Source organism: Aptenodytes patagonicus, chromosome 8 (genome assembly GCF_965638725.1).
Source record: "Aptenodytes patagonicus chromosome 8, bAptPat1.pri.cur, whole genome shotgun sequence".
Taxonomy (NCBI): Eukaryota; Metazoa; Chordata; class Aves; order Sphenisciformes; family Spheniscidae; genus Aptenodytes; species Aptenodytes patagonicus.
Window position 1 is genome coordinate 9814691 of NC_134956.1, and position 16426 is coordinate 9831116.

A 16426-nucleotide genomic window follows, 5' to 3' on the forward strand; every position below is an offset into this window, starting at 1 on the left:
TCTAAATTAAAAACAAAAAATAAAATTGTAGTAGTAGTTCTTTGTACTGAAGGATGCAAGTCGACCAGTGGCAAGAAATCAGAAATGCGCCAACAAGGTGTTTGGTGAACACACCCCAGTTCAGAAGAAGTGTTTGTTATCTCTGATTTTTATTACTTATTTAAAAGTACTGGTTTTACAGTTTATTCAAGGCACTCAGAATGCCACTAAATGTATAATCACTGAAGTAAAACTTCCACACAGAATGAGTAGTCACTGTTGCAAAACAAGGTGGTATTGACTCACCTCAGAAACTGGGACTTCTTGAGGACAACAACTTAAGAAAGAATTTTTGCTTAAATTGAGAGGCTCATATTTTACTATACTTTGCTTTCTGCCAAGTTATTCATTGTCCATGAGCAAACATTTCAGCAGCACTCCTCAAAGTCTTTGCATTTATACTGCAAACTCTGGCACTTGCTCATAGACATCATTTAAGACAATGTGATGGACTCTGCATATTTGATCTCACCATCTACTTACCAAGCTAAGCCCGTTGCTCACTAGTTGACTTGGGAGTTAGGAAGCAGCTGAGAGGTGTCTTGATAGATGATTTTAGGTACTAACACATGGAAAAAAATAATCTCTTGGTGGTGACTTTCCAGCTTGCAGATACATTGTCTAAAATGAAATGTAGACAGACAGACAGACACACACACACACACATGCATACTCTTACTTCTCCACTCTGCACCCTCAGCCCGGGGCAGCACTGCAGGTTTGCTTTAAAGATCCAGGAGAGCCTTTCGGTGCAGGGCCCCACTGTACGGCACTGTCCTCACTCCATAGCTGCCACATCCTCCCCCCTGCAGCCCGAGCATGCCTTTACCACTCCCATTTACTCTCTTTTTTCTAATAAGAACATTATATAATAAGAACAGGATTGCCCACACTGCCCACAGACTACTCCAAACTCCTGCAGACCTGCACTTAGATCAATGTCAGGCATTTGGGATTTAGCCAGTCAACCGCACAGGTCAGAAATAACTCCTCTTCTCTCCTGCCTCCCTACTCCTGCTTAATAGCCAAAGTCCAAAATCCAGAGAGGTCAGGGATGCATTTTGAGACAGTGCAAATAATCCTCTCTTAGGCTACCAGGAATCCTTTCCCCAAACCCAGTCAGTAGGGCTGGGGGAGCTTCATCTTCTGCACCACGGGGCACTTTGCTGCTGCATCCACCTGAGCAAACTGTCCTGGTTTCAGCCGAGATAGAGTTAGTTTTCTTCCTAGTAGCTGGTACAGTGCTGCGTTTTGGATTTAGCATGAGAATAATGCGATAACACACTGATGTCTTAGTTGTTGCTAAGCAGTGTTTATACTAAGTCAAGGACTTTTCAGCTTCCCATGCTCTGCCAGTGAAGAGGTACACAAGAAGGTGGGAGGGGGCACAGCCAGGACAGCTGACCCAAACTGCCCAAAGGGATAGTCCATACCATATGATGTCATGCTCAGTATATAAGCTGGGGGGAGTTGGCCGGGGGGCAGCGACCACCGCTCGGGGACTGGCTGGGCATCGGTCGGCAGGTGGTGAGCGGTTGCATCGTGCATCACTTGCTTTGTATATTCTTTCTATTATTATTATTATTACTATTTTACTTTCTTTTATTTCAATTATTAAATTGTTCTTATCTCAACCCACAAGTTTCCTCACTTTCACTCTTCCGATTCTCTCCCACATCCCACTGGGGCGGGGGGAGTGAGCGAGCGGCTGTGTGGTGCTCAGTTGCCGACTGGGGTTAAACCACGACACAAACCAACACCTGAGCTCACAGCTACCAACAAAGTCTTGTGGAAGGCAGCACTGGGGGTTTCCTATTCTCTACCTGCAGTTTAATTTCCCAATTTCCCCTAATCAGCTTGTGTGGAGCACCTCACCTCAACAACCATATTACTCCGAGTACTTAACTCATTCTCTGCGTTGTGCTCTGCAGACTACTCTTAACAGTCTGGGAAACACAGACTGCATGACCTGATGCTCTCATGCTTGTAAAACCCACGTTAACATACTGCATCCCATTGTCATGAAAATTTCTACCATTACAGAAAAATTCCTGTGTCATGAGAGCATTTACAGTAATCATTCCTTTGTCAGAATGGTGTTTTACAAAAGCCTTTTTCATTTGATAAAAATCAAGCTACTTTGTTAAGTAAAATGTTCCTAAGTAAAGGCAAGTCTGATTCAAGAACAGCAAATAGGACTAGAGCTTATATTGCTTGTATTTGAGCCAGAAACAATTAGTTACAAATGCTTATTGATGTATACCTTTACTATTATGTTGACTCAGCCTTCTGTGCGTTTCTTTACCTTATAACCCACTTTATAGCGTCCATCCTCTCTGTTCACACAGAAACCTGAGACTGGCAGCCTTTAAGAAGTGTGTTAGCTGGAAGAGCTAGAGGTATATTCCAGATTTCATGTATTAAATTCCCTCAGCCTGCTGGCCTCTTCTATTCTCAGGGAAAACACAGGCTGCATCACTGGGCAGGACTTCAAAACAATTAGGGACAGGGATTAGACAGTACTGGACTAGTCAGGGTGAAGATTTTCTTTCCTTAAGAAAATCTACAAGACTCCTGCTTCAGTTCCTATTCACAGTTTTTCTGGAGCACGACATGTTCTGTGTTGCTATGGGTTATGAACACGTGTTAGCGAAATTAAATAAGTACCTAATCCAAGCACCACTCAGTTAATTAATACTGTGCTGTTAACAGGGTTATAACCGCATGCATTTCATGAGAATTAACAAGATTTGTTTGCATTAACATGGTCTTACATCTCCCAGGTGACAGCAGGGACCATGCAATGGGGATTTATGCTCTGTTCTGGCCGCTGTCACCAGTGCCCAGAGGGGCTGGGCAGGGACCACAGCACTGGTGCACGGGGGGCTCTGATCCCCACCCATCACCTCCAGCTCCCGCTGAGGAAGGGCACAGCTCACTCCCAGCTGTTGAAGCCGACTGACTTTGCATGGGGGAATTACTAATGGCTTGGCGCAGAGAGAGGGGAGATGACCCTCTGGCCTACTGATTAAATGGACTAGAACTGAACTTGCAACAAAAATAAACACTGCAAGTACACAAATCAGCAACACTTGCATGACTTTATGAAGACAAAATTCAAATTACTTCAAGATGATCTTTACAATTCGTTAGCAAGTTCAATAGAGCATCAAAGATGACAGCTGCAGCTTTCTGCGGCGAGGAGCCCGCAGAAGGCAGTGACAGAGCTTCTCCGGGCTTCGGCAGCAGCAGGGCTGAGCCCCTCTTCCCTCTCATTCCTCAGCCATTACTCACGCGAGTACCATGAAGATTTTCATTAAACAGTATTGGGGAAAATTGTTAGAATAGAAATGGTAGACCTGCTTTGTGTTTGGTGCTGGTTAGGTGAGACTTCTACTATTTTCAGTTCATTATTTCCTCCATTTGCTCCTCTTCAGTTGTCTGTCTCACCAACTTTGCAAACTCCTACATCTAGAGAGGAGATGTACCTGCGTTCCTGCCTGCACACTGCCAACAGCAATGCCTGGAGCCTTGGTGATGGGCCCAGGGTGCTGACAGTAAAACTGGACATAACTCTGCAATAACAGATGGTTGTTGCTGGCTGGTTGGCTGTCTACACGGCTATTCAATATTAAAAGAAATGATCTTGCTTGCTTTTATAAATTTCAACTGTAAAAATATTTTGCTTTACATCATTTACGCCCAAACACTTGACTTGCCTCCATTACTAAGAGTGAAGTTTATCTATTTGCAGGAGCAAGGAGGAGAGTAGGACCCACAGCAATTTCTAGATGAACACCACACCAAATATGTGGTTTATACCCTTGAGAGGTCAGTACTATGCGTTTGATGTGGACTATGCAAGATTTAGCCAAATGATACAGGCCACATTATGGGGCAAATTTCTGTAGATTTAAGACAAGGTCCACATATTCTGCTAGTTTGCTCATTTGCAAACATCTGTAGCAGAACACACTGATCTTCCACTAAAAAGAACACACAAATGGAGTCAGTTCCATTTGTTTTCCATATATGGGAAGAACTGTCTCTAAACAAATTTAATTCTTGACTCCAAGTGGGATTGAAGATGCTTTTCAGATAAGAAGTGGTAAAATAAAATTGCAAGAGATCACAGAAAATGATGTTGTTATTCCCTTCCTGCAGCATTCATCTAATTTTATGTTTCGCATTGGGGCAGTTTGGCCTTCTCGTAAGACCAGAAAGACAGCAGACAAACAGCAGTTGAGTGGTGGTTAGACTGCACTCACGTAACCCAGCAATCATAATTCAAGGGAGAAAATTATTTCCTGTCAGAAATATAGACTGAAACTGCCAAGAAAATATCTCCAAAGCTACAAACTTATCACCATTCACCCATTAGACTTGTGATGAGGAGAAAAATCAAAATTGCACCACTTAGTAAACCATGGATGGAATATCACGCAGAGAGGAAGAAAAGATGACGTAGCCATGAAGTCAGCTTGAGTTCTACTAAATACTTTGTTTTGAAATCACATTTCTAAAAAATCAGAGAAGTGGGTAAAAATACAGTTGCATTTACAGCTTACCCACTGTGACATTTTTTCCCAACAACTGGCAAGATTTTGTATTAGCTACGAAGCCATGTCTTAACAATCTTGTGGATTTGCTTGTCTCCCATCCTTGGTGGCAGAACTATCGCATGTGATGAACAGCGTGTTGGCTTTAGGACACTGTGCATACAATGTGCAACTGAGGGGGACACCAACCTGGTAGCAAGTGCCCGGATAACTATTCGAACCTCCCCAGCTGCAGTCCAGCTTTCATAAGGTTTACACCAGGATTACAGTCTTTTAAAGTTAAAATAATGAACAAAGGAAAGTTTGAGAGGTGGCTTTCCTTGAGCTTTCTCAAAAGTATTTGCCCAACTATAGCAAACTTCTCTCCCCAGTATAGGGTGTTCTGCTCCTTTGGCACCAACAGTAGGAAAAGGGAAAAAAGCCTGCACAGTGTGATTTCCTGATTAAGCTACTTGTAACCTTCTTGGTCTATTTTCTTCTGTTTTGTTTTGTTGTTTGGTGGGGTTTTTAACAGTTTCAACTTCTGAGCCCAAAGGAGATCCATGTTAGAAATGGATGGCTGGTTCACAGCAACATTATTTCATGCAGCATCAGAGACTTTCAGATGTGAAACCCTTGTCCAGTTTTTTCACACTGGTTGCTACAGCAGATAAAGCATCATCACTAATGCGTTATCCAATGTATTATTTCAACCTCCCAGAGGAAAACAGACTGGAAATTCAATTATCTATTGCCACAAGTCACTTTGTTACACCATAAAAACAAAACCCAAAGCAGATTGATTTTTTTTTCATAGAGCTCCAGAACACAAAACTTATCAAGAAATGAGAAACACAGTAAGAGCTGAATCTAACTATAAATTCTGACATATCTCCACTAATAATGATTAATGACTAAGAAAAAGAAAAGGGAGGCTGCATGCACAAATGTCAACCTGAACTGACACTAAGACATACAGCTATTTTAAATATTTTCCCTTATAATTACATATTTCTTACTACTGTAAAATATTCAACATACAAAACCAGACTGGCTCTATTGCCTGTCTCAAAAGCAGCAGGCAGTCAAATAAGCTCTGAAAAGCTATTCAAATGCCACAAGTAAAACGGCACTGCTGTTTCTTCCATAGAAAATACAAATAAAGCTCATTTACTTCTCTTGCGAGTATGACAAAGGTATTACCACCACAGCAGAATTGTTCTACAGTAATACATGAACAAGGAGACTGAATGCCCAAACCTGCAGTCCCTACTACAGCCTCCAATTCTTTTAATTCCATTTCAGTGGGAGCACAACTCATTTGACTCGTGGAGAGGGCTGTGGTCACACTAACTCAGGCTTGTTCACCATTACAGGAGTGATCTCCAAAAGAGAGTGTATAGCTCGAGTGCGCTAGTAAATAGCATTCAGGGTATGCCACTTTGTTCACTACTTTCCAGGAACCAAAATTAATTTTCCTGGGCAAAACGGCTCTTTTAAAGACAATTTACAGATAATGCATGGCCCTTCACATTCTACATGACCTGAGTTTCACCGTTCAAGTGCAAAAAATGTAAGTTTTAGTATTGCCCTGTTTCATTGACAGGTGTAAAAGAAAGGGTTTGCGTGCCAGAGAGCATATTTGGACAGAACTATGCATGCAACAGTAAAGGCTGCTGGAGCTCCGTGGGTCCACATAGCAGTGGGTGTTATATCAGCACCATGACAGCAGCAGGAGGCTAAATGCTTGTGCTATAAAACATACCTATGTTATTAGCATGACACCAGCGTGATGCCCCACTCTGCACCCCACCCCGGTCTTGTGTTGCTCCCGGGGAAGGACGATGTCTCTGCGGCAGCGCAAGAGGGCAGCATGGCTGGAGGGGGGCTGTGGATCTCCTCCTGCTCTCCAGGAAAAATGCCTATGCAAACAAAAGCTGCTGAGCACACAAATTCAGGGTCTTTTTAGGGTTTTGGGAGGTGGGTGAGGGAGAGCTTTCGTCATGCCAGGGGTCCCAGCCAGGACTGGTTTCAGCAAGGCCACATCTGGCAAAAAGCAGGTGCCCAGTGACAGAAAACAAACCCCATCCCTTAATACCACTGGCCTCTCCTACAAAAAGCTTAATAGCATGTTGATATTTGGGGATATCAAGGTGCTCTCCTTGCTGTCAATTATCATGCAAAATTGAAATAGCATCATTTGTCACTGGTTCAATGCCACGCAACACATCTGGAAACAGGGTGTTGGCGGTATTTGTGTTACGCTCTCAGCGGGAGACGATTTGCTGGTAGAGATCATGACAGCACTGCTGGAGACTAAAACACCAAAAAAAGTGTCCATGACTGGCAACTTTTATTTTGCAACGTATGTCAAACTCTTGTCTGTGATGTGGCACAACTAGCTATCGTATGATGTAAGTGCAACAGCACATATTTTAACATACAATACAATTGTCTGGGAGAAGTTAATTTGACTCCCCACTGCAAGACGCATTACATGACGACCAAGTCCTGAAAAGTGCTCTAGTCCACTTTAACAGTGCCGTGAGCTGAAAGGGCTTCTCACAAGGCAGGACGCACTGGGCAGAAATTTTCAGAAGTGAACTGTAAATGGAAAACCTTTAAACAAACACAAATATTAACCAAACTGAATGCAGAATTCCTAGTTTGGGTTGGGCATTCTCAGAGTAACGAAGCAATTCCCTTAGAAATGCCTCTATATGTTCAGAGCCTGCACTTAAGGCGGATTAGCCATGTTGTCATCTTATGCGAATACCAGTCTTTGCTTGGGAAAATGAATTAAGACCACACCAAAATTACTCCAGTGAAGAGTCCTCAACAGCGCTCGTAACCTCAGGGATGCCGTTATAACAGCAAAAGGAACCAGCAAAATACAGACTGGTTTACCAATGCTGTTTTACTGCAGAGCAAAAACATCGTTTATGAAAGTGAAACACACCAAGGAAATACTTTGCTCAGACCCCAGCGTGATGGTGCAGTTCCTCAAGAAAAGAAAGTCCTTCTTCATCCCTTCCAACACGGAGCTTAGGAAAAAATCACATCTGACGTGAGTCATCTTCTCATTCAGACATGAATTCAGTTTATCCTTGCTGGAAGGATGATCTAACCCCTACCTTCTCCAGACTCTCTCAACAGGGGATCCAGGCACAGGGGTAGAGAGGAGCTCAGTGACAGAGGTGAAAAGAGGAAGGAAAAACATACACAAACACACAGAAAAGCGATAATTCTGGAGCTTTCCTCTAGGAAACCATGTGCCACTGCACAGCAACAAAAATAACCCAGGGGTTCCCTTTCTGCTCCGGCTCCCTGTGAGGAGCCACTTTAAAGCTTTTAGAACATTTGCAGAGTTTGAGAGAAATGGTTTTTGTTTAACTTCAGCTACTTCAGAAATGCCTGGGGCCTGAAGAAACATATTTTTGGATTGCTCTTAAAGAACAGGCTGAACTTTGAAGTTTGGGGAATTTTTTTCAGATCAAATGTTAAATTAATAAACACCAACATGACAAATCGGTCTGAGTACTGGGGAAAAAATTAACAATCACTAAAAAATCTTCTTGGATTAATTAATTGTGGCATATTGTTACTTATTCTAATACATTGATGGGTCTGGCACTTCAAGTCCTATAAGCCACGCTGCGTAATATGTTTTTGTGTCCTAACTAAGCACGTTTGATATTATTGCCCATTCGCCCCTACAAAATAAAAGGCATATCATCACCATTGAATAAATTTCAGTTTGGGTAATAATGAGATCATGAATAACTAGTTTACTTATGGATCATTTAAGTTTAAGAAATGCGCACAGAAATTCAAAGCATCTGGAACCTAAATTACTTCTTTGTACACAGCTTCTTTATAACAGAAGTTTCATCAATGCCACTGAATTTACCCTGCACTTTCTTGCTAATTGAGGTGCTCGACTAAAGTGTCCCACGTGACTCATTTATTCTTCACTGTATTGCAAGAAATGGCTGGATAAGGAAACCTTGACTCCATGGGAAGTCATGGGTCAGTCGGCTGCAAGCCACACACAGACTATTAATTACAGCTACGTGGTTGCAGAATCATCTGCTAACACTGTACAAACAGGAACAGTATCATGCCAGTATTGCCACATCCACATTTTTGTATTCTCGCCTCAATTTTCCTCACCCTATTTTCAGAAGAAAAAACATGATTCATTCTTAATAGGTGCCCTATTAAGTACTTAAAAAGCAATAACGTAAAACAACCTTCCTCTATAAATACTGGTAAACAACAGGTCACTCACCGCTGTAGTTCCTTACCATCCCAGTGAAGCAGAGAGGGGGAACTATTCAATACACTTTCCTATAGATTTCAGGGACATTTTTTCAGGAATCTGAGGACTGTAATGCTTCAGCAGCCCAGAAGTGTATCTACCAAGGACCACTGGAACAAGTTTGCGTCTCACAAGTTAGCTGATTTGTGAACAAAAAAAAAAAAAAAAAAAAAGACAAGAAAAAAAAAAAAAGACACCCCCTCCAGATTCTAGTCTGTTCTCATTAATGCAAGACAAGTTAATTGTACCAGGACATTCCTACTGCAGGATGGAGCTGAGATGGGAGAGTTCCTACTGATTTTATCCCCAGGGAATCCTACACCAGAATCACCTCCCTGAAAAACATGGTCCTTGCAGAGGGCCAGATCCTCAGCGGGCACTGACGGACAGGGTGCTTTGATTAACACCACAAACTCCTGACCCAGAACATCAGCGCCCTGAGGAGGATTCCAGCAAACATCTGTTACCATTAAAGATCGCTGGTTGAGATCTACACCCAGAGAGGGCCAGGGCTGAGGGATTGCATAGTTCCTCTCTGAGGCTTGAACAACACACAGATTTGAATGTTAGCAGAGCAACATTTAAGGAAATCGGCTTCAGAATCAGGAATGAGGAATGTGAAGCTATTCATTTAGTGGTTTCTCTAATGCTTCTCCATTTAATATTTGCAAATTTAATACTTACACACGCAAGCCTTACAAAAATTATGTTACGAGGAACAGCTTCTGTACTTCCCATAATAAACAAATGACCAAAAATACATGGTATGTATAGCAGGGGTTTACAGCTGGGATCCTACATTACTTCTTAGAGCCACTTATCTAAGATCTAGTATCTATAAAAAGCCTCTCTGTTTGCTATTTACACAGGTGTCCTAGAGCATTATATAATCATGTAGCAGATCAACATAGCCTTAGGATCTCAAAGTATAATAAAAGTACATTAGGATCATGACATAGAGGGAAAGAGTTGGCTACCATTTGACACTGATCTTTTATTCCTTCCACAAGTTCACCTAGACATGGAGGATAGATGTCTTCAGTTCTTCATGAGAATAAGGCGAAGAAAACACATCTTTTCCTAATCTTGCTCGCCTAGATTTTTTTAAATGTAGAGTCAAGCTGGCTCCTCACACAAATGTTTAAATTCTGCCACTCTTATTTATGCTAAGTTGTTCCACTAAACTTGGCAATAGATCTCCTACAGTAAGGTTCACAAGCCAGGGGTCTTACAAGATCTCTACTTTCAAGAATCAGGCTTTAAAATAGTAACTTAGCCATAGTAATTTAAAATATTCAAAGTATACACCACCAAGGAGGACAATAAGACATGAGAGTTGACAGAGTCTACACAAGGCATAGATGTTTCCACGTATTCTCTAACCACAGAGAGGATCAGAAACTACATTACAAATTAAAGCAGATTCTATGATAAAAATGCCCTCCAGAAAAGGCATGTATCATCCCTTCCAAAAGAAATGTGTGATGTATTATCCATAAAATCCTCCACAATGACTAATCTATCATTTCAGCCAGCCAAATCCTGCAGACACGGTTTGAATCTTAACAAGGTAACAACAAAATCCAATAGAATGTAAGAAGGACATACTCAGTTCCTATGACGTCTGGCTCCATTAGAGCTTATTCTGCTTTTAATCTGCTATAATAAAGACCTTACATTTGAGTAAAGATCTTAGAATTTGACATGTTCGTATAGAAATATATACTGCATGCACATGACATGGCAAAGGCAACGCTAGTACATCAGACCTTGTACTTCCTATGAATGAGTTATGTCCTCCATTCATGAAGTCCTCCTGTCATTCTTTTCCAAAGCGTCTGTTACACAGGATCTATACATACTGCCTTGTTACAGGAGACAACATCAGGATGAAGAAACTTCCACCTCCCATTCCCTAGGCTGCTGTGTACAGCTGCTGCTTATGCCCAGGTGTTGCACCCCCTCCCATAATTTTTATCAGCTATTCAGATTCCCACATATATTAGAAGGCTGTAGCAAAAAACTAAATTATTCTATATAACGCAATGCAAATCATTATACTTTTACAAAGTTTAAAAAAAATCTTATCACCTATTTTCAGGTACAAGCATGTCATCATGCATACTGAGAATTGCCAGAGGTCATAACTACCAAGCATTCCCTATAATGCATATAACTTCCAAGGAATTGCTCCCAGACTACTATGATTGGCATTTGCCAAGTTGTACATATATAAATCAAACGACACTGTGGCTTAAAATGGACATACTGTCTTTGACAGAAGTAACCATTTGCCTGCTTGAGAACTATAGCAATGCTAACTCTTAAAAAAAGTATATGTTTGACACATCTTGCACTGTTCATTTTCTTTATAGTGTTTTTTTGGAGCTGATTCTTTGCTTATGGTTTTACTTCTAATTCATTAAGTCCTCAAACTTGATTTACTTACAGGCTTTTTACCCACAAATGTACTGTGTAAGATGAAAGTATCATCAAGGGAATACTTTTGTCCAGAAAGCATAAATGCAGAAATACAAAGATCTTTGATTTTATATGAATGTCAATCGACACCAATGAAGACTGCTAACAAAGTCAATGTATTTGCCCACCATAACTTGGTCTTTTCCCCATTTTCTTCAGATATTTACTAGTTCATGTCTTGCTGAGTAACAACTTTCTTTTTCATGCTGTGAATCCTATCACCCAAAGGAAAGCACAAAAATACAGCTGCACGGTATTTTACAGCATTAATGACCTCAATCTCCCTGCCCCAAGTAATGGCCAGTTCAAGTTTGCTCAGGGATAACTCTTCACTCCTCCAAGGTCGCCAAGTTACAAAGCAAAGAGATACCTGCGAAGTCCTAAAACTATTTGCATACCAAGCATTAGCTCTTCTGAAATCAATAGTCATGGAAAGTAAATGCCAGCCCATACTTGAGAAAAGCTGGGTAAAGATGCGTTTCTCTTCATGAAAAACAACACATTATTTAAAAAAATGGAATTTTGGAATGGGCTGCTTTATAAAAACAAAACAAAACCAAAAAGAACTGCGAGCCACGCTATGAACTCTACACTACAGTTTGCATTTTTTAAATTCCTCACAATGGATCTGGAATAAATCAGCAATGGGTCAAACCGGTTCAGAAAGTGTTTGAATAACTGCCCATGGAGTGTCCAGGGGTTCTCCGTCAGCTGAGTATTTTGACTGCTGCTGTTCAATTACCATTTGAGAAAGCAGGACTGCTGGGAAAGACAACACAACATAAACCAACATTGGCTATAAAAGCATACAGCGTACCAATATTCACACTGCACAGCCCGGGTTTCAGAGACGTTACCAAAAGCAACTTCACATCACACCGCTCATGGACACTCCTAGCCAGCAACCTTCAATACAGCCAAAGGTAAGAGGTCCTCAAGAAATCATGAGAGCCCAAAATATCTAATTTTATCTCTGTAATAGAAACAGTAATTGACAAATCATTATTTTACATTTATAAAATATATGACGAGGAACATACCACATGCATTCTAGACTTTCTGTCTGCACTGGAAATCAACTGGGAAATTAGGAGGTATGGCGTAGAAACATCACTACGAATATACTGTATTACTGCTTTTGCAGCTGCAGTCCCAGAATTTGTTTCACAATAATTCAGTTACCCATGTTTAAATAACCAGCCAGCAGAAGAAAGGCTGATATATTTCATATGCATTCTCTTTGAGCAGGGGGGCCTTCACGTCTGGTCGAAAAATGTCAGGCTCATATGACACCACCAAAGTCAGGAGAGATGCCTAACCATAACTAAAAGCAGAATTTGGCCAACACAATTGGAAAATACCAGCAGAGTATACACAAATACACACACGCAACCTCATATAAGAGCAGAGCATGAGACAGATTGGGGTTTTTTAATCACACCTTTTAAAAAAACAAAATCTCATGTACAACCCCCTCACTGCGCTCCTACATGGTTCATTTATCCTGCTGCAACATAAACAGACATACCAGAGCCTGTAGTAGGGAAGAAAGTTCTTTTTTTTTTCTCCCCCCCCCCCCCCCGTTGAGGATTTTAAATACAGTTTGAGGAGCGAAAGAGCAGATCTGGCCTGCCTTCCAAACTGACTTCAATAATAGATAAGCAATTTTAAGACTACTACATTCAACAAGTACATACAGAAGCTATACATGAATATATTTATCTATATTTTTGAGAGCTTTATTTTTCCCCTTTCTTTTCATAGTTTCCTCTAGTATATAGCCCAGAAGAAAAAACTAGATGTCTTTCCTGATTCAGCAAAACCACCCTTTTACAATGAATATGCTAACAGTTTAGATACTATTTCTCAAGAATCCTTACCCAAAGGAAAGCAGGCTTTCTGTCAGCTTCAGTAACAATTTCTACAAGTTTTGTCTCATCTTTGTAAGATCATTCTGTCGAACACATTTTTAAGAAAGAAAGGATTTTAGCTTGCTTTCTGCATGCAGTGCCTGACTCGAAGCTGCCATTCACTTCCTCAGGTTTCTTCCCTGTTCCTGGTACGCTTCCTGCTAACACCTGGGGCTTCAGTATTTTGCAGAAACAGGGTGAAAATCGGTATTGGCAAAGCCGTAACAGAACACAAAGATTTGAAGAGATTACTAAAAATACAAGATTCTGAACCAGGGGATAACAGCATTTTTAACAAAATTAAACAGATAAACTTTGCTACAAATTAAAAACAATTCTCTTGTATCTGAGCCCATAATGACTATTTTGAATACAGATATTTACTGCTGCCAATAAAGAAATTTTTTGGTAACATTTCTGTTATTGGGAAGAGCTTGAATGCAATCCAGTCCAAAAAAATGCTGACTTTCCTAAATAGGGGCTGTGTTTTTGCAATAAAGAATACTGGTCAATATACAAGTGAAGGAAAACTGAACCAGATGTCAGTAATAGGACCACAGAACGTTGCATTTGCCCAGAATCGCTATTTTAAACACACGATGTTGGTCTACTGGTTTGTGGGATAATATATTCTTGGCAGCCAGAAGGAGTTTCGATATGTTAGAAGGTTATCCTTGGGCAAAAAAAAAAAAAGAAAAAGAAAAGAAGCAGAAGAGAGGTAGAGAAAGGCCGCTAATTCATCAAGCTCTCTATAGCAGAAAAAAATTGTGACTTACTCAGGAAATCAGTTCAAAGTAAAGCCAGTCTCAAAACACAAGGCTTGGTTTTTACATTAATTTTCATTTTCTACTTTACTTCCTTACTGCTAACACTTCATTGTACTTTGTCTTTTTTTTTTTTTTTAAGGATTCTTCCCTCCATACACGCTCAATTTCTGGGCAAGAAGTCTAAGGGAAAACGGGTGAGCTTTCACCTTTCAGCCCAAGTGCAGTCAGACTGATGGGTGGGGGAGCCACATCTCCGGCAACCGCACACGAAACCCAAACTGCACAAAACCCAGTCCCAAAAACTCAGTTGCGTTGGAAACCTTCGCTCACACGAGGATTCTGCTGCCATCACTGGCATTACTGGAGTAAGCTGTTCACAGGATCAGGCCCCACTGTCCCAGAAGCACTACGAGCAGCCGTGGAAGCCATATGCACACAAATAACATTAACCCAGGTCCCTATCCATCGCCAATTAAGTACTTACCCATCTCTCAAACGCTTTCTAGTTCACAGTCGCAGGGATTTGAGATGGGGTTTTGGTTTTTTCTCCTTCTATTTAAGAAGTAGTTACATCTGTATGCCTTCTTAATATAGAAATAAAACTTCAAGATGTACTTTGTATGTTTGGCGAACAATCACTTCCCTGTTTTACCACGTAGTAAATTTAAAAATCAACTCTGCGCATTGTTTTAACAAACCCTCCTCTGAAAGATAATTAAAACCACTTCCCAATATACAACCAAAGTTTTATTTTTATAGTCTATCTTCCATTATGGCATAATCCTTTCTTTTTTTTTTTTTTTAAAACCAGTGAAATATACAAATCACACAAGACAGAAATATGTACATTAAATGTACAGAACAGAGGAAAGGGCATAGAAGATTTACATATCTGAATGACAAGTAAAATATTTTACATTAAATAGTGTTTTAATAGCTAGGATCATGAGATTCGGTTCTGCTCAGACAAAAGTCACTAAAAAGAAACAGGAGGTGATTCAGCAAATGAAAAAAAGATCATGGTTTTTGTACAATAAAAACCAAAGTGACATATTCAATGAGTTAGTGCTTTATTTATTTATCTTACTTTAAAGATACTCTTTGCAAACATCTGAAGATGAGGGGTAAATATGTCCTTGTACAATAAATTAAGAGCAATAAAGCGCCATTTAAGAAGATGATAAATGATCAAGATGAACTTAATGATACAGCTTAAAGGCTCGTGAAAAGTTAAGGCTTTAGTACAACTAGGCTGAAGTGAAAGATTTTCCTCACTTAGTATTTGCAAAACCATTTTCTTTAACTTGTTGGACGGGACTGAATTGGAAAGAGGCATCTGAACCAATGATGAAATCCTGGGCAACTACACAGCATTGGGGGGAACGCATATTGTTCAACAAATAACAATTTCCATTTCAAAAAGTGAAAAGCAAGGGCCAAACGCAGCACATTTTAGAGTTGGAAGGTGTCTCCTTTCAGCAATAATCAATAATGCCCTGAACATGAGAGTGGAATAGAAGTGACCTCCAGACCGGTATCAATTCAAGTGCAGGGTGCTGCCTCTAACAACTGCCCAAGAAAGTCCTAAAACAGGGAAGAGGCTTACTTCTTTGTGATTATCCTTAAAACTTTTGAATTATAAAAGCTTTTAAAAAATAATAAAAAAAATAAAAAACACCAAAAGGTTAGAATCAATCTAAAAACCTGAAGAGATCTGAAAAAGAAAATGGGGGATGAACTGCCCCTGTAATTTAGAAGTTTTATTATTTCTTAAATCATTAAAATATATATGTACAAAAAGCTTTGAAATATCAGACACCAGCAGACCACAGTTCTCCCACATATATGTAACTGCTCAAGTATAGTCTGAACAGTGGTAGTGTATATCTGCAATATATTATCTAAAGCATGTGTATTAAAGACATAGGATGATAAATTTGGTATTGCTGCAACATTTCCTTGAACTATAATAGCCAGTTAACGTTATTAAAATATGAAACTATTGTCTTCTTGAGTGAAAGCGTTCCCAAAATCTGCAAAAAAATAAAAATCAATCATTCCAAGAGTGGATATCTAATGATTTATTTTCTCACAAAATTAGAGGAGTTATTTGTCAAGCTCCGTTTCAAAAGACAGCCAGCTATTACACTATTTTTAAGGCATTTTCAAATTTGGGGAATTCTATTTTCTGTGGGCTTTCCAGGCTGAGAGACCGAAACTGTTTGCAAGCATGCAGCTCCCCTCCGCCCAGCTAGAGTGCTCCACGCAGCCTGCACCTCGGCTGCTCTCCATACTCGGCAGTAGTGAAGTACTGCTCTGTAAGATGAGACACTCAAACGTCACAATTAGCTAATAAGGCCAAATTCTGCC